Raw genomic sequence first — 19,016 nt, forward strand, 5'->3', positions numbered from 1 at the left:
ATATTAGTTTCATTTGAAAATATGGTGAATATAAAATAATTTGATTTAAACATAAAATATATTCTATTGTCTCCATTCTTCAAACACACATGAGCAACTATACACAAGCACTTAGTCCCAATGAGCTCAAAGGGAGCAACTCATGTGTAAAATTACTTGTGCCCGTAAGTGTTTGCAGGGTCAAGACCTACCGATGTGATTTTGTTGTTCTCAATTATATTATGTCAATTTTGGATCTGCTACTTGATCTTAAAATCTGACAAGGCAGAGTCATTTGTGAAGCATTGATTTAAATGATGAGAATTGAATTATTGAGTGCACTCATCATAAATAATAATACATAGATTATGAATTAGCATTTGAAGAGGATATCATAACTTAAAGAAATAAAATGCAGAAGCATCTATTGACAACCTTGAATATGAGATGATCCAAAATCCACTGGAGTCAATGGGAGTCTATCAATTGACTTCAGTGGGTTTTGTATCAGGTGCCTTAAGGGGAATACAGTATCATAGATATAACCGGGCTGGCTATAATGTAAATCATGCAGCCTAACAAGTTCTAGATATTTTGAAATTGATAAGAGGAAGCCACACAGTTGTAGTCCATCTTCCATAGTACAAAATCACCCATAAAGCCTCTTCCAAATTCACATAAATATTGCTCTCTTTCCCTTCCATATATGTCAATGATCATCTTTCTCTATATGTCTACTCGCTCCCTCTATTCTGCCAAATCTACCCTCCTCTCAAGCTATGTCTACTAAAAATCTGTGGCTCGCCAAGCCAGCTGACTAAGGTTCGCAGGGCTCCGGCTAAGGGACTGTTTACTTGTGGCGTAGATGTTCAAGCTGAGGGACCTTCATACCTTGCAGAGTTCTAGAGCCCAGGCTCCAGGTCAAGCCCCAACATCGCCACCACAGTTAAACAGCCCCTTAGCCCAGGCCCAGAATGGACCAGCCGCAGCCTGCGGGTATCTAACTGCAGTGCAGACGTGCCCTCCCTTTCCTGCCCCTTCCTTCCTCCTGTTAGATGCTGAGACTTTGTTGACACTTCAACAGTTAAAGTACCCGGAAAAGTTGGAACACATCCAAGAGAACAGTTTAAAATAAAATATTTTCTCATTTCTACTGCTTAAAATCCATTTCCGATGCAGTAACATAGTAACATAACTCAGGAATAGCCTGAATCACCTCCAGCTCATGGGGCAGATCCTCAGCAGATACAGGTCAGCACAGCTCTACAGACATCAATGATTAGCTAAGCAGATTTAGACAATCTGAGGATCTGGTCTCACTAGTTCAAATCAGTTGTGGGTCAATGGTAACCAAAAGCATCAGATACTTGGTGTCTTATTGTCAAATGAGTTGGCGGTCTCTAAACCAACTCCTAAACATATAATTAAGAACATAACAAATTATACCATCACAACTGGCACTAGGCGGCACCTTTGCTGGCAACAGAACAGACAGAATAGTGGAAACAATTCAATTTGAAGCTTAAAAATATTCACTGAAAGCAAATTTTGAACTGCATACTCCCAGTAAAAACCACAAACTGGAGAAAATCAACCCGATAACCAACCAAGACAGCACAAAATGGAGATATTTGCTATTCAAAAATAATAAAAGAATTATTCACTGAACAACCCTACGAATAAGGAATACACTTGAAATTTCATGATTTGTTTGCAAATAGCTAGCAAACAGTAAAAGAATCAGAAAACACTTGTCAAATAAGTTATTCATTGCTTAGCACTTGCTTAGCAGAGGCTGCCAGGACTGAATAATGAGGTGCATTTACTTTCAAGTCAGAGGTAAGGCACAGGGGTTAGGCAGTGGAGCTTCAGTTGCAGCCACCTGTGTTGTACATGTTTTGTGAGTGAAGCATTTCACTGTCCAGTGCTGTCACTCTGACCGTCTCCACAAATATTAAATTCACCATTAAAAAAGCATGTGTGTGTGTGTGTGTGTGTGTGTGTGTGTGTGTGTGTGAGAGAGAGAGAGAGAGAGAGAGAGAGAGAGAGAGAGAGAGAGATGCCATCTGGTATTTAAATTGGGTGTTAAAAGTGTGTTTATAAACAGAAACTTCAACTGGGACAGTAATAATGCTTTACGTTTCCACAGAACTTTCCCACCGAGGTTCTCAGATCATTTTAGAATAGAGGAACACAGGAACTGCCACCTCAGATCAGACCAGAGGTCCAGACTGCACCAGATGTCTCAGAGGAAGATGAAAGTATCCTACAGTAGATATGTATATATAATAGGCCCCTTATATGCACTAGGTCTGCTCCTAACCTTTAATAGTTAAAGATTGGCTAAAACCCTGATGCATGAGGCTTATATCTCATCTAGTCTTTTTGTTAGTATAAGGAGACTGTTATCCCCTTACTAACATTCAGTGGGGGTGTTTGGTTGCTAGCTCCCAGCACTAAAAAGGGAGGGATCGATGGCAAATCAGGACCATGAGACTAACAGTCCTCAGGAACAATGGCGAGAGCCCAATGCTCCAGGTCAGCCTGATTGACAGGGCGGGCAGGTTAATCAAAGAGACAGAAGGCCAGGGTGGGTCCCATTCTCCGTGTGAGCTGGATTTGCCTGGGTCAGATGGAGTAGGGGCCCAAGCTAAGCTGCTAGGAGCAGAGCTGCAGCCCAAAAAGTCATAGCACAGCCCAGAGAGAGCAGACCTGCCCCGGGAGGAGAGCTGCAGCAACCAGAGCCAGGGGGCCAGACAAGCAGCCCAGGAACCAGGTGAGAGCTGAGAGAGAGTCACAGAAGCAGCCTGCAGAGCAGACCTGCCCTGGGAGCAGAGCTGTAGCAACTGGAGCCAGAGAGGCCGGAGAAGCAGCCCAGAGAGCTGGAGGCAGAGCAGCAGCAGCAGCCGTGCTGAGGCAGTGTGGAGCTGGGGCTGGAGCAGTCCGGAGGTGGGTGCGGTGAGCAGCTGGGGAGAGCGAGGGGGGCGCTGGGCAGTGGGCCCAGCACAGGGAGACGCCTCAGCCAAGAGGCTTTGCAGGCCAGACTTGGAGGGGGATCATAACCCTGACAGAGCAGAGGTGACACTGGGGAGAAGGGTCCTGCCACCCAGAGCCTGTGAGTTTGTGGCCACCGCCAGAGCAAGTGTCCAACCCGCAGCATCCCTGCGGCACAGCCAGGGCCTGAAAAGGAGGCCTGGGACCTACAAGGAACAGACTGTGAAGTGCCCTGACATTCCAGAGAGACTGTTTGTAATGTTCTCTGCTACAGAGCAGGGTGATGTGTTTTCCTTTAACCTTTCCCATTTTTCCTTATTCTTTTTTAAAATTAATTGTTAATTAAATAACTTGTATTTGCTTTAAATTGTATGATGTGATCAATGAGTCAGGGAGGTGCGCAGTGCAAAGAGAGTACCCCAGAGTAGGGACACCCTAGCCCCTGTCCTGGGTGACCACAGCAGGATTGGGGGTTGAGCCTCCCAGGAATCCTGAGCCCAGCCTTGTTGAGGTTACGAGGACTCTGCGAGACAGGAGAGTGGAAGGGGAGTCCTCAAGGGCAGGGAGGCCTCTGGGTAAAGGAAGTGGGAGCGAGGACTCAGATCCTTCCGCCAGCCCACTTCACCGGGGTAGTGCAGAAGCCAGGAAAGTTCCCCACAATAGCGGGACCATTCCCCCGCTTACATTAGCATTAATTACTATAGCTGGATATTCTGATTATCCATATAAACAATCAATCCATTTCTGAATCTTGCTAAATTCTCAGCCTTAACAACATCTTGAGGCAATGAGTTCCAAGTCTAATTACACACTGTGTGGGATAAAAATCACATTATTAGTTTTTAATTTGCCACCTTTTACATTAATTAATAATTAAGCCTCACTATATCCCTCAGTGGTAGGTATTAATATGCCAAGTTACAAGAGGTGAAACTGAGGTAAAGAAGAGGTTAAGACAATGTTTTCAAAAAAGTATCCATCAATATTTTATGTCTATGGTTTTCAGCTCCCAACGCGGGACACCAACGACCTGGTTTTCAGAAGTAATGAGCATTTGACTTCATTTTGGTGAATAAAGTAGTGTGGACTGTTGTCATTTAAAAATAAGCTTTGTTCTATATTTTTCATGTAGTTGTCTTTTTTTTTCCCCCTTGCAATAGAGGCGGTTACCAATGGCTGTTACCATTACTAAAGGAATAATGCACTTTCCAAGTTGAATAGTGAAAACCACAATAGGAATCAGTTCCAACTGATCTTTCACCATCTTTCTATAGGCAATAACATTGGAAAGCTTTTTCAAAAGGAGGTGAGGATACAGGAGAGAGAATACAACTGAAAATATCAATGAAATATAAGCATAAATGCCATTAATAAATCACAGCTGTAGGGTATAACTCCCCATGAAAGACAGGCCTAATCAATAATGTACATACAAAAATTATGAATTTGCTAAATTTGCTTTTAAACAGTATAGAACTGCTCCCTAATTTCATACACACCACTAGCTAATGATTCCTTGTGTTATGTAAAGTATACTATTTGGACATGTTGACTTCTCTAATTAGTCTATAAATACTTGACTTTTACCCACTGCTTTGGTAAGTGTGATAATTGCTGGAGAAAGGCCAAAGCATTTATGGTCAATCAGATGATGAGCGAAGGAATATGGCCCTTTCAGCTGAGTAAAATGCAAAGCATTATGTGGCAAGGCAGAAGCTATTAGCAGGATCAATATTTCTCCTCGTACCTTAATAAATCATTATATCAAAGAACAGTTGCAGGATGAAGAAAATCTCATTCTACCAAAAAGGATGCTCCCAAATCAGCAAATAAAATTGTAATGTAAATGCTAAAGACCTAATTGGTGCACAAAGGAAACTACAAGCTCAGAATACAGCCCTCTGAGGCCAGACATGGAAGCAGTTTGAATCATTAGGGAAGGAAGAAAAGCAGAAAGACAAAGAAAGAACAGCTCTGTTCAGAGCTGCACATGCATAATTTGCAAATTGGTAAATATGTATGAACCTGCACCACCGTAGCTAACCGATGACATTGTGTTTAGTATAGATATCATAGGTGGCAGAAGCTAAGGGAGTGCTGTGAGGGCATGGCGGTCTCTGGTATTCTAACTATTATACTGAAAATAATCCATTTCCAACTAATCATAACATTTTCTTTCTTCATCCACCTATATTATCTTCAAATATCTGACATGTTTTTCTGGTAGAGGAGGGAAGGGAGGAAACATTCTAAAGGCTATTTTAGGGACTGTAACGTTTTCAAACACACTTGCCATATTCAAAATAAACAAAACATCACATGTTCACAGTTTGGATATCACAATGACTTTTAGCTCTCTTGTTCCCACGGGCCAAATCCTGCACTCATTCTCAGGCAAACTCCAGTTAACACTGGTGAGAGTTTTGACTGAGTATAGACTGCAGGATTTTGATCTATATATTTAGTCCAGTAGATGACACACTGACAACAGATAGGCAATAGGTGTTGGAGTTAGATATGCCACAACAGATTAAACAACATGGAGTCACAAGTTTATGTATTGCTATTAACCACAATAGAGTACACATGAAAAACCATAACTGCAACAGTGGTTTGGGGTTGTATTACATATGTCATTTATCTATTATTGTGTCATATAATTAATCCTTCAGTTATTGGATTAATATCTCAGCCTACTGAGGAAGGGTGAAATAAAACAGATGCCTGTGTGCCTATTGAACATAAAGGGCCTACAGACAAAATACTACACAATGTGCAGTAAATATTCTAATCTATAGCTTTGTTTAGTCAGGCTGAGTTTAGATCTTTATTGAAGAGCTGCTGTAAAAGAGTGAGTACTACTTAGCTCTTTAAGCTGATGCTTTTCATCTCTATCACAGCATTGGAAACTTTTTCCTTGTTGACTTAAAGTTAAGAATTTTGTTATGGAAATCAAAGTGGGTACTTTCTGATTCGTCACTTTGTATTTCATATGGTTGAATTCCATAGAGCTGACACCTTATAAGATCAACAACCATATGGCTGGAAAGCTGACACCTCTGCCTCAAAGGAAGAGGAGAGTCAGCATCATGTTGCTAGATGACAGCTCCTCTCCGCACTCAACCTGCAGATATGTAACCCCGCCCTTGCAGCGCCCCCCCCCCCATCAATTTTCTGGCAAGGTAGGCTTTCAGCCATATGGTTGTCAACCTTATGGGGTGTTGACCATATGGGATTCAGCCATACATCTGGAGCCCTGAGATAAATGCACAGATAAAAGTGAACAGTTAATCTATGTTGCATACTTTAAATTCTGTCTATGGATGTATTTTCTTCCAAAAGGATAACAGACCAGCATGTCCACAAAGCATGTCTAGAATCAGTTTGTTGGCCAGTTCTCACGCGGCAGAAAATAGATCAATCTTGCTTTATAGCACATAAGAGGCCCTCTTTGGTAATATAAAAGCATTTGTTTATATATTTAATTGGTTGCATGGCTCCTGAAGACTCCTCCTTTTCTACGAAGAGGTGTCGCTGTCCTGTCTGTCACATCAGGATCATTAACACACATCAACATCGCATCACTATTGCCTCCAATTATATTTTAAAAAGCAGTCTAAGGGTATGTCTATTCTGAAAAGAAAAAATGACAGCATTGAGTCTGAGAGGTTGGGTCAACTAACTCAGGCTTGCAGGGCGTGGGCTGCGCGGCTAAAACTGCAGTGTTGATATTTGGGCTCTGAGACCCTTCACCCTTGCCCAGTTTTAGAGCCTGGATGTCTACGCTGCTATTTTCAGCTCTGCAGCCTGGGCCTTGCAAACACAAGTCAATTGACACGGGCTTTGAGATTCAGTATCACAGGTCTTTTACTGCAGTGTAGACATACCCTATGATACCATGGTTGCCTGGATCCCACAGTACCTTTTTTCCTGGCATTTGTCTGCCTTGTAGATTGTAAACTCTTTGGGGCAAGAACTGTCTTTATTTCTGTGTCTAACACAGCACTAAGCACACTATCAGCACTTGACAAATAATAAGATGGGAGTGGCCAATTATGAGCATAATCCAAAACCCATGGATCATGCCCCATCTTATCAACAGGGGTAAGACCCACCACAAAGGTTCTGCCTTGTATCATGAACCTCATTTTTTCTAGTCAGTGAGGTCAGTGGTGCCAGCCACTCGTTAGAGAGATGCACCTACTAACTCTTCACACAAATAATTGGGATGGTATTAAATGGGCTCAGTAAAGATTAAGGCTTTTCTTATTCCATTCAGTCTGCATGATTAACAGCCTCTATGTTTGTCATTAATTTTGGTTGCCATAGTAGCCCTTTTAAACTTGTCTCTAACAACAAAGGAGGAATTATCTTCTAACTCTAAATCAATCAGAAACCAAATGATTTTATACTAATTTTTGTTTCATTATTGCTGGTAAAGCATAATGAATCATTACAACAAGGCTTTCTGAGAGGGATAAGACGTCAATTTAAATACTCAGGTGATTTTTAAAAAGCAGACAAGGAAATTAAATCATATTGACGCTGTCTTTTTAAGTGAAAATTTTGTCTTAAGAGAAATTTGGAAGACAACATACTACAAAACCTAAGAGCAACAGAAAGATTTCTATGATTTTTTAAAAATGTTTTGGCCTGGATTTAAACATTTCCATGCAGTATTTGCAACCCGAACATTATAGCATTGAGCTAGTGCATGATAGCAAAGAAGGGGAGAGAGGCAGTAGAATTGCCTATAAACAAGAGAGAAACTGACCAGTGAAGCAGAGGAAGTTTCATCTACTTCATGGACAAGGCTGTTCAGACTGTAATGGGATTGGTGGCCTGCACCGTGGGACAAATGCCAGGGACCAAATGCAGCGTCTTCTCTAACTTTAAGCCATTGTCACACACTGAGGTTTTAGATGTGCTTAGGGACCTTCAGGCTGCAACCTGCAAATTGGATCAATGTGTTTCTTGCCTGATAAATTCTAGGAGGGAGATATCAGGTCTGTTATTGGAAAACACTTTCATTTCTTTCTTTCTGGAGGGCATGGTGACAGCATCTCAAAGAAGTAATTGTTCAGCTTTTTCAAACAGTAATGTCTTGAAACTGAGAATTATTCCAATTATTGTTTTCCCTAAAATCTGCCTAATTTTGAGGAGAGGTGAAAGGTGAATTACTGAAAAGGTGGTAACCAAGCAACATCTGACATACTCAGATTTCCTTGACACTTATCAAACTGGCTTTAGTCCTAGGTCCAGTACTTGGACTGGGCTGGTCTCACTGTTCAACATCCTCTTTCTGGCAACAAAAGATTGAATAGAATTTTCAAAACTTTCAATAAGAATTGTGCTCCTAAGACAGATTCCCACTTTTGAATATACTAGTCTGACTGTCCGTGTAGACACACTTTTGTCTTTGACATCACTAACTTCAAGGTACTGTTGACATGGCTGCAGATTGTAAGAGATAGAGACATTGCAATACTCATTTGGTTTTTCTCTTTTTATCCTCTGAGAAAACCCAAAGAGTAATATTTGGTAATTGATCATACTGTCTGATGTATATCCTATTACCTGTGAGGCATCAAAGGTTTTCAATGTCACCCTCCTGTTCTATGTAAATATGAGCGTCTTAGGGAAATACTGAAGCAGTGCAGACTGTGCTTCTTTCTGTATACAGAAGACATCCAGCTCTAGGTCTCTATTTCACTGAACCCAGATAATTCATTTGATTGACTTTCCTCATGTCTGGTGGAGAGGAAAACTTGATAGCAACTGGTCTGCAGAACCTCACCCAGGATAAGAGACAGATAATGCTGACAGGCCATGGAAAACAACTAGAACAAACAGAGTTTATCTTTGAAACCCTTTCTAGCAAGGCTGCTGTAATTTTCCCCAACTCCCAGCTCCCCGCAAAAACCCCACAAGTCAGTGTGGAGAAGAACACTCCCTCTCCAAAATAAAAGCCAAACTCACGAAAGGTTTCACTAAATGAAAGAGACAAAACAGTGCAATGCATTTCGTAAGCATATTTATCCCCCAAATATAAAAGAAACACATTTTTCTTCCCAAAATGAAAAGGCTGCAATTCTGTAAGCAAAAACACAAGAATACCAATACTCAAGTTTATGAATAAGCAGTCATATTTCATCTTCTCCCCTCTACTGGATTCAGCTTAGGACCTTTGTATTTGGAATCAGTCTCATTAGCTAAGAAATGGAAAGGTTCCATGGCCTCTCAGAATAAGTGTGCCTTTGGTTCCAAACTCAAGTTCTTTATTAATTACATCAAGCCAGATTTCCATGGAGACTGTGACAATAGTGTCATCAGCCTGTTATCTGTCAGGTTCCTCTTTAATGGCTCTCGTAAGTTTAATGCACTTTTGTGCAGTCCTGCTCTGTACATTGTGTGTCGTGTTTCAGTCAAACGTCTCTCCTACTCAGTGCAAAATGTCAAAATCCTTATGCTAGATGGATGTAAATATAAAGACACAATCTTTCTGAGAATTACATCATGTAATTTGGAAACTGGGGTCACCAATCTCCTTTTTTCACATGACAAGCAGGCAGAGGGTGGCTTTGGAAGAACTTTTCAAGCTCCATAATATACTTTCAGGGTGCTATGCATTATGATTTTCTCAGTGAATTTTTAATAGTGTGCTGAATACCCAGACAGGTGAATTTTAGGGTGACTGCACATGATACATTCTCCCACCTTTTGTATTTTATTTTTGTGTCTGAGCCAAACTCTTGTCCCACTTCTCAAAGTGTTCTTATAAGACATCTTGGACACTGTAGTCTGTGGTCAGACATAAAATCAATAACATTAAGTAGGAATTCATTATTCCCTGAATGCTTGGATTGTTTTTCCCAAACAACCATCTTGCATTAAATGCTGATATGGATTCTTTTTAGCTCTACATTCTTTTTCCCTTCTGTGTCTCCACTTGTAGCTGCTAATAACTGATCCCAGGAATCTATATCTGCCTGGAGCAGTACATCCCAGGAGATGTGATTCAATCATTTCTTTAAAATGTTCATTTTGTACAACACTGAAGGAGATGTTGATAACCTAGAAGTAGTTCCCAACTTTCGTATCAAAGTCTTTGTCTTATGGCTGTTTTATGATATAATCATAGATGGAACTTTGCAGACTTTTTGAGTGTTGGGGATGAACAGAGATTGCTCCTGAATGAAGCTGATGCCAAAGGGTTGCTGGAACTATCATCACAGCATAGTTTTGCTAATGCAATGGAATTGCAAATGTAGCCACTATAAGATCATCCAACTCAATGTTCTCTTCTTCCACTTCAGTAAAGTGACTTTCAATGGCACATTTAATGTTAAATCTACCAATTTTTTTGCACTTTTTTAGATAAATAGCAAAAGAGAAAGGATTTGCACTTTCCAATGTTGGGATGGATTTTTTGTAGGAAAGAGGAAAAGATTTTTCATAACACTGCTATGTTTGAGGGAGCTAGACCATCTTTCATTTCTCACATTTGTAACTCAAGGGTCTTATTGGAGCCACGGCTGCTTTTGGATATTTCAGAGAGTAGCAATGACCATGACTGCTTTTTTCTCATCTTCTTGGATGCGAGGTTGCTACCTTTCCTTTCAGATACTGAACTCACCCTAGTAATGCATGTTTTTCTCACCTTCATTTTGGCTTATTGCAGCATGCTCTACCTAGAGCTATCTCTGAAAACTTCTGGTTTGGTGCAGAAACTGAATTCATTCAGCTGGTTGATGATTTCCCCCGACGATGGATGAAGACCAAATGTGAATGCCGGTATTATTAGATCACCAGTTGTCTTCGATATCATTGATTATGAGGCATTGTTGACTCACCAGAAGACCCTGGAGAGAGTGGACATGGCTGCTTATCAGTGGCTCCATTCTTTTCTCTCAAAGAGAACTGGTGAATAGCTGAGGATAGTTGCTTCACTTTCCAAAAAGCTTTCAAGTGAGCAGGGTGCTGTACAGTGCCATTCTGTCACTCTTTCTGTTCAAAACATATACAGGGGAGCATTATGAGGCATTAGGTGTGGTGTTTTCAATATGTTGATGGCAGCCACCTCTATGTCTCTATTTAGACCCAATCAGATGATGTAGTTCAGGGTCCCAGTTGGAAACTAGCTCAGACTGGAGCCTAGATGAGAATGAGCTGGAAGAAGCTCCATCCTCAGGAAACTGAGATGATGATGATGGTGGCGGCTTGGAAGAATCAGTAAGATATGTCAAAGGCAATATCAGTTCCTTTGGTTGAGGGAGTTGTGATGTTGCACCTCATAATGCTTTATGGAATATGCTTACGAATGTAAATATGACATAACTGGAATATGTTTTATGCTACTGTAGCAGGGTGGTTACCTCGCTCTGGCCTGGAAGGGGTTAAAACAGCCCTGGGAAAGGGCTGCCCCGGGGAGCCAATAGGTTAGGCTGATTGGGGAAGCAGCCACAGCTGGGGCCACACCCCATTCAGGCCACAGCTGGCCCTATAAAAGGGCCATGAGGCAGCAACTCAGGCAGTCTCTCTCTAGCAATGGAGAGAGGAGGACTTGGGTACCTGGGAGCTGAGCAGGGTGCCTGAGGTAAAGCAGGGCTGGGGAAAGGCAAAGGAGCAGCAGAGCTCCAGCCTGGCGATTCCCCAGGCTGCAGGCCTGGCTAAAGGCCCAAAGCAGGTACTGGGTTGCACAGGTGCAGCCCAGGGTTAGGAAAGGCAGCAGGTCCAAACTCCCATTACCGATGATGAGTGGTTTATAGATTGCAGCCTGCCCCAGTGAGCAGGGGCTAGACGATGGTTGGCAGTAGCCACTGAGGCAAGGTGGGGATAGAGGTTTGGGGGTTCCCCTGGGTGGGGAGACCCAGAGAGTGAGAGTACTGCCAGGGGGCACCATCCAAGGTAAAGGGGCACCGGGGTCTAGGAGGGACATGGGGGCCTGAGGCATGTGGGATACCGGCCAGCAGAGGGCACTCCAAGGCTGGAAAACCTAATTCCCTGGACAACCAGCAGGAGGTAGCGCACCAGTGAGTTGTCACCATGCTACAAGGTGTTGGAGAATGTGGGCATGTGCGGTCCACTCTGATACGAGGGGACTCTTAGGGGCAAGGCAAGGACTGGGACTATTGCCAAGCAGGGAAGCAAAGGGGTGATGGATCCCAAATACAGGGAGGTATTCTTTGCAGAAGGCTCTTGTGTTGTCCCTGGCTGGGTTCCAGTGCCAGGGCCCCAAGAGAGGGGGACTGGCAGGACACAGGAGCGGCGTGAGACGGAGCTCCAGGTTGTCTGGGAGAACCAGGAGAGACAGTGGGAGGTACAGTGGGCCTTGCACGAACAATTGGGACAGATGACAAGGGAACAGTAGGCCCGGGTAAAACTCCTCCGACAGGAGTTTCGGAGGAAACAGAGAGAAGGACGTGAGAAGCTCAGCGCCAGGAGGCCAATGGCAGGGCACAGAGGAGCGACAGAGGCAAGCTATAATTGGCTGGGCATCAGATGCTTTGTTGAGGCATCCTTTTTATTAACAAAATGAAAATAAATAAAATAATTGTGAAACTTTAGCTGGTGTGGAATGCATCTGACTGCTTACTTAGTAGCATTGCTCACAGAGAACACATTATACCTGGGCTACTAAAACTGCACTGGCTTCTATATTCTGGCAGGGGTAATTCTCTTTCTTGGTTCTTATATAGGCTCATCAATGTGGCATGTGAGCACTGATGGCTTTTGTCCAACCTACTTTAGAGACAGCCTTTCTTCTGTGATACCATGATAGTTGAGATTGGCTAAGATATTTGAACTAACAGCCACCTTTGAAATGGGAGGGAACTGATCACCAGGTATGACCAATGAGGAATCCGATTCTAGAACAATTTGCATCATCGGCCTGATCTATAGTTAAAAACTAGATTGACCTAGCTATGTCACTCATGGCTATGAACAATGTCATACCCTGAGCACTGCAGATAGGTCCGCATAACCCCTGATATAGATGTGAGTAGGTTGATGGAAGAATTTGCAAATTCTTCCTGTTTCCCTCCACTCCTCTCTATTTAATGCATTACTTTCCCCTGCTTCATATTTGCAAAGTTACTAACATCCTGCATGAGTAGCCATTCCATCATTCCTGCAGCCTCTAGCAGGAGAACTGAGCTGTGAGCAGCCGTCCCGAAAAGCCCTGCAGCGACCAGTGAAAGAAGAGAGGCTGGTGACCCTGAAGATCTGCGTTTAAAGTTGTGATGTACACAAACCCTGTTTTTTAAGCATATATATTTCCAAATGTATGAGAGCAGAAGGGCATACTAGATATATGCATGGCTCTGGAAGGAAGATCGAAGGTAGTGGGTTGCCATGCTTACACTACTGTAGGAAAACTGCCCTCCCCGGCCTTTGTGAAATTGGTATTTTCATGCTTGCATCTCATTATATTAGAGAAGGCCTGCTGCTCCTAAATCTGTTCTGAGTTCACCAACAACCGAGTGGCATTCACTAGACTCAATGTTCTATTTTGAAGCCGGATTATAGTCAATCTGAGCATATTCAGAATGAAAAACCAAGAGAAAGCAATGAGATAAAGGCAGAAAGCTATAGAACAAGAGGAAGTGAGGGAGAGGGAAACACAACTCAGAGATGGGGGGAAAAGTGCATTAAAAAGATTTTCCTATTCCAGCACAGTAATGAGTTTCCTTTCTTTAGTCTGTATTGTTTTCAATGTTTATACTTTTTCTCCCCTAAAATCAAAACATGTTTTGCCATAGCAATATCATGGGTAGAGTTTAGAATGTCCACAGAAGGACTGTTGGGTAGATGTGTCCTCTGCAGATAAACACCGAGAGGGGAAATAGGAAATTCCAACAGCAAATAAGAAGCAAACTGAAAAAGAAAAAAATCTGGAAGAGAAAGTGAAAAGAGGCTTAGAGAAAGAATGTGAGAGGCATCACAAGCAGGAAATAAAAATACTGAATGCAGAAAAAAAACCTGTGCAGAAAGAGGGAAAATAGTTGTAGGAAAAAAATACCAAAAGTGTGCAATTAAACATAAAAGACAGGAACTGTCATGCTGGATCAGATCAATGATACATGCAGTGGAGCATCCTCTCTCCCACCACAGGCAGTACCAGAAGGTGGTGTATAACCCTCATAATGGACAATTATACAACAACATGGATATTACAGAAGCTTCTTCCTGAACCTAGGCAGTGGGTGATTGAATTATGTCCTAAAGTATGTAAGTTGATATGCCTTATAAATGTTTAGTGAAAATAATGTAATTGCGGCTGATACTCTAATTATTCACATAAATGTCTAACCCTTTTCAAGATCCTACTGAACATTTTGCCTCAGTAACTGTGTACAAATGTATTTCTTTTTTAGTTTAAACATCTTGCCTTTTAATGTCATTCGTTGTCCCTTGTTCTTGAATGATAAGAAAGGTGTATATAGGAGTACTCAAACCACTTTCTCTATGCCACTTATGATTTTAATATATGTATATCATCTCAATTCTTTTGTCCACTCTCTAATCTAAATAGTCCTAATTTATATATAAATCAGAAACCATTATTTTTCAAGAATCAGACTTGTGAACAATGAACCTATGAGCTCTTCCCTCCTTAAAATGTGTCTTTAAACAAAGGACTAATCTTGCCCCATTTGCACAATAATCATTGTCTCAATTTGTGCCAAATGTTTCAGACACACAGGTAAAAGAATATACAATCCCAACCACTTTGTTAAACAGATTCAGCCATAATTCTTCGAAGACTTTAGTGAACCATGACCCGAAGTCACTCTTAGGCAACTCTGGAATGCCAGATTTTATAAAAATCACAGTTAATAATAAAGGATTTACATTCCAAATGCCAACACTAGCAGCAAGTTTTCTCCCTTTATCTTGAATCCTTTTCAGTGTCTGCACTTTTTTTTCTCTCCTCAAAAACAAAAACGCAAGTTTTGCCCCAGGGAATATCATGGTCACAGCTTGCAAGAAAGAAGTAAAGAATTTGTAAAGCCTGAGAGTGACACGAATCATTGATGCAATTTTCTCTGAGTAGTCCAAATTCAGAATATGTAGCTTTCCATTACACAATGACATAAAATTCATTGTATCTATTCGGTTTCAAATGGGCCAGATCTGGGATTTTTGTTCATTCCATTATAGATGTAAAAGCTGTGTGAAGTTCAGATCTGGTTCCAAACTACCTTAGAGGTCGTTCAGATCTGGAGCCCTCTTAAAAAGACACTCAACTTCAAATGTAGTCAATTTTAAAAAATGAATTAAAAGTAGTTTCAGGTATTACACCTGTCCAAGTCCCCCTGCTATCATTTGTGTTTACAAGCAAATTTCCCTCTGTAACTACATAATTATATACATAGGAAACAGTGAAATTGACAATACGAAGAGTGCTGTCTCAAGCACAAAGTCAGATGTTACATAAATACCTTTAAACATCCATCCCAAAATAAACACACTCAATAAATAGGGCATATTTTGGATGTAAATATTCACTTTAGAAATTGTTATTAGGTTCAATACAACTTCAATTGAAGTCTATGGTGCTCAGGTACTGTAGTGATGGCAGTTATGTAAGCAGCTTCATAGGTAGATTGATTTCTATTAACTTCTCCCACCAAATATCTATAGAAAACGTAGTACTGTAAGAATGCCTACCTATGTTTAAAAATATACTGAGATGCACTACAGTGTTTTCTATTCTTTAAATTATTTTGGTCTTAGGTTGCCATATTTATTAGACTTCAATTATATATGACAAGAATATATGATCCCTTCACCATCCCTTACCACACTATAACCTCAGGACTCAAACCATTATTATTCTCATAATTCACATGCAACAAGCTGGTCTTTTTACGGTTTCTTAAAATATCCAAAACCTTTTAAAAAAATATATTGAAACATTCCATGAGCCAGAGCTCACCTTATGGCCCAAAAGCTTAAATAGTTCAACTGACTCTCTGCCAACCCCTGTTCTTCTATTCCTGGCACCATCTGCAGTGTTAGTTACAAAACTACTCACAAGTTAACCACAGGAATGGCAGGAGCAAGCAATAAACTACAATGACTTTTAAGATAATGTGGTTTTGCCACATACTACAAAATACTATTGTCTGGTCAAGTTACTTAGACATCAAATTCTTTTTTCAAGTACAGTAGTGTAAATCTGGAGTAACTCAAATGAAATGGGAAATGAATGGAGTCACTTCAGATTTACACCAGTGTAACAGAATGGAATATGACCTAACAATTTTGCAAGAAATAAAAATAATTCCATCTCTCCCTCAAAACCTAGCCCCTCCTGAATAAAATGATAACTTTTTTACTTATTTCATATATATCAATGCTCTAAAAGTAATAAACAGATAGTATACTAACCAATGCAGCAAAGAATCCTGTGGTACCTTATAGACTAACAGACGTTTTGGAGCATGAGCTTTCCTGGGTGAATACCCACTTCGTCAGATGCATGTAGTGGAAATTTCTAGTGGCAGGTATATATATGCAAGCAAGCTAGAGATAATGAGATTAGTTCAATCAGGGAGGATGAGGCCCTGTTCTAGCAGTTGAGGTGTGAAAACCAAGGGAGGAGAAACTGGTTTTGTAGTTGGCAAGCCATTCACAGTCTTTGTTTAATCCTGAGCTGATGGTGTCAAATTTGCAGATGAACTGAAGCTCAGCAGTTTCTCTTTGAAGTCTGGTCCAGAAGTTTTTTTGCTGCAGGATGGCCACCTTAAGGTCTGCTATAGTGTGGCCAGGAAGGTTGAAGTGTTCTCCTACAGGTTTTTGTATATTGCCATTCCTAATATCTGATTTGTGTCCGTTTACCCTTTTCCATAGAGACTGTCCAGTTTGGCCAATGTACATAGCAGAGGGGCATTGCTGGCATATGATGGAATATATTACATTGGTGGACGTGCAGGTGAATGAACCGGTGATGGTGTGGCTGATCTGATTAGGTCCTGTGATGGTGTCGCTGGTGTAGATATGTGGGCAGAGTTGGCATCGAGGTTTGTTGCATGGATTGGTTCCTGAGTTAGAGTTACTATGGTGCAGTGTGCAGTTACTGGTGAGAATATGCTTCAGTTGGCAGGTTGTCTGTGGGCGAGGACTGGCCTGCCACCCAAGGCCTGTGAAAGTGTGGGATCATTGTCCAGGATGGGTTGTAGGTCCCTGATGATGCGTTGGAGAGGTTTTAGCTGGGGACTGTATGTGATGGCCAGTGGAGTCCTGTTGGTTTCTTTCTTGGGTTTGTCTTGCAATAGGAGGCTTCTGGGTACACGTCTGGCTCTGTTGATCTGTTTCCTTATTTCCTCATGCGGGTATTGTAGTCTCCTTCCTGCTGAGCTCTGTGCCTTTATTCTCACACACAACTATTTCAAATTTGATGACAATATATATCTCCAGATCAGTGGCACCACTATGGGCACCCGCATGGCCCCACAATATGCCAATATTTTTATGGTCGACCTGGAACAACGCTTCCTCAGCTCTCGTCCACGCATGCCCCTTCTCTACCTATGCTACATTGATGACATCTTCATCATCTGGATCCATGGGAAGACGACTCCGGAAAAATTCCACCACGATTTCAACAGCTTCCACCCCACCATCAACCTCAGCCTGGACCAATCTACATGGGAGGTCTACTTCTTAGACACCACGGTGCAAATAAGTGATGGCCACATTAACACCGCCTTATATTGAAAACCTGCCAACCGCTATGCCTACCTTCATGCATCCAGCTTCCATTCCAGGCACATCACACGATCCATTGTCTACAGCCAAGCACTGAGGTACAACCGCATCTGCTCTAACCCCTCAGACAGAGACCAACACCTACAAAATCTCCACCAAGCATTCTCAAAACTACAATACCCGCACGAGGAAATAAGGAAACAGATCAACAGAGCCAGACATGTACCCAGAAGCCTCCTACTGCAAGACAAACCCAAGAAAGAAACCAACAGGACTCCACTGGCCATCACATACAGTCCCCAGCTAAAACCCCACCAACACATCATCAGGGATCTTCAAATCATCCTGGACAATGATCCCACACTTTCACAGGCCTTGGGTGGCAGGCCACTCCTCGCCCACAGGCAACCTGCCAACCTGAAACATATTCTCACCAGTAACTGCACACTGCACCATAGTAACTCTAGCTCAGGAACCAATCCATGCAACAAACCTCGATGCCAACTCTGCCCATATATCTATACCAGCGACACCATCATAGGACCTAACCAGATCAGCCACACTATCACCGGTTCATTCACCTGCACGTCCACCAATGTAATATACGCCATCATATGCCAGCAATGCCCCTCTGCTATGTACATCGGCCAAACTGGACAGTCTCTACGGAAAAGGATAAATGGACAAAAATCAGATATTAGGAATGGCAATATACAAAAAGCTTTAAGAGAACACTTCAGCCTCCCTGGCCACACTATAGCAGACCTTAAGGTGGCCATTCTGCAGCAAAAAAAACTTCAGGATCAGACTTCAAAGAGAAACTGCTGAGCTTCAGTTCATCTGCAAATTTGACACCGTCAGCTCAGGATTAAACAAAGACTGTGAATGGCTTGCCAACTACAAAATCAGTTTCTCCTCCCTTGGTTTTCACACCTCAACTGCTAGAACAGGGCCTCATTCGCCCTGATTGAACTAACCTCATTATCTCCAGTTTGCTTGCATATATATACCTACCCCTGGAAATTTTCACTACATGCATCTGATGAAGTGGGTATTCACCCATGAAAGCTCATGCTCCAAAATGTCTGTTAGTCTATAAGGTGCCACAGGATTCTTTGCTGCTTTTACAGATCCAGACTAACACAGCTACCCCTCTGATACTAATCAATGCAGTAACGTATATGCTGAAATAATCAGGGATTCAGTATAAATTACAGACCTTTACAAAAGCAGATTGCTTATCAGCAGCCCCATTAGCGTACTTCTGAAGGAAGATAAAAAATTCTCATGGTCAGTCCTATAAGATCAAGAAACAAAAGTTAAAA

At 41.8% G+C, this 19,016-nt stretch overlaps 1 protein-coding gene across 5 annotated transcripts in view; it reads right to left on the minus strand.

The window, feature by feature from the left end:
• The window catches only part of ENOX1 (ecto-NOX disulfide-thiol exchanger 1), a 536,222-nt gene that overhangs the window by 365,010 nt on the left and 152,196 nt on the right, over positions 1-19,016 (minus strand). For 4 of the 5 annotated variants that reach the window (XM_050948788.1, XM_050948749.1, XM_050948760.1 and 1 more), the window contains one exon: positions 18,911-18,988. The exons of the other annotated variant lie outside the window; for it this stretch is intronic. The gene's annotated coding sequence lies outside the window, so the exon portion shown is untranslated. The remainder of the gene's footprint in view (positions 1-18,910; positions 18,989-19,016) is intronic. 5 annotated transcript variants of the gene reach the window in all.

This window comes from Gopherus flavomarginatus, chromosome 1 (genome assembly GCF_025201925.1).
Source record: "Gopherus flavomarginatus isolate rGopFla2 chromosome 1, rGopFla2.mat.asm, whole genome shotgun sequence".
Lineage (NCBI taxonomy): Eukaryota > Metazoa > Chordata > Testudines > Testudinidae > Gopherus > Gopherus flavomarginatus.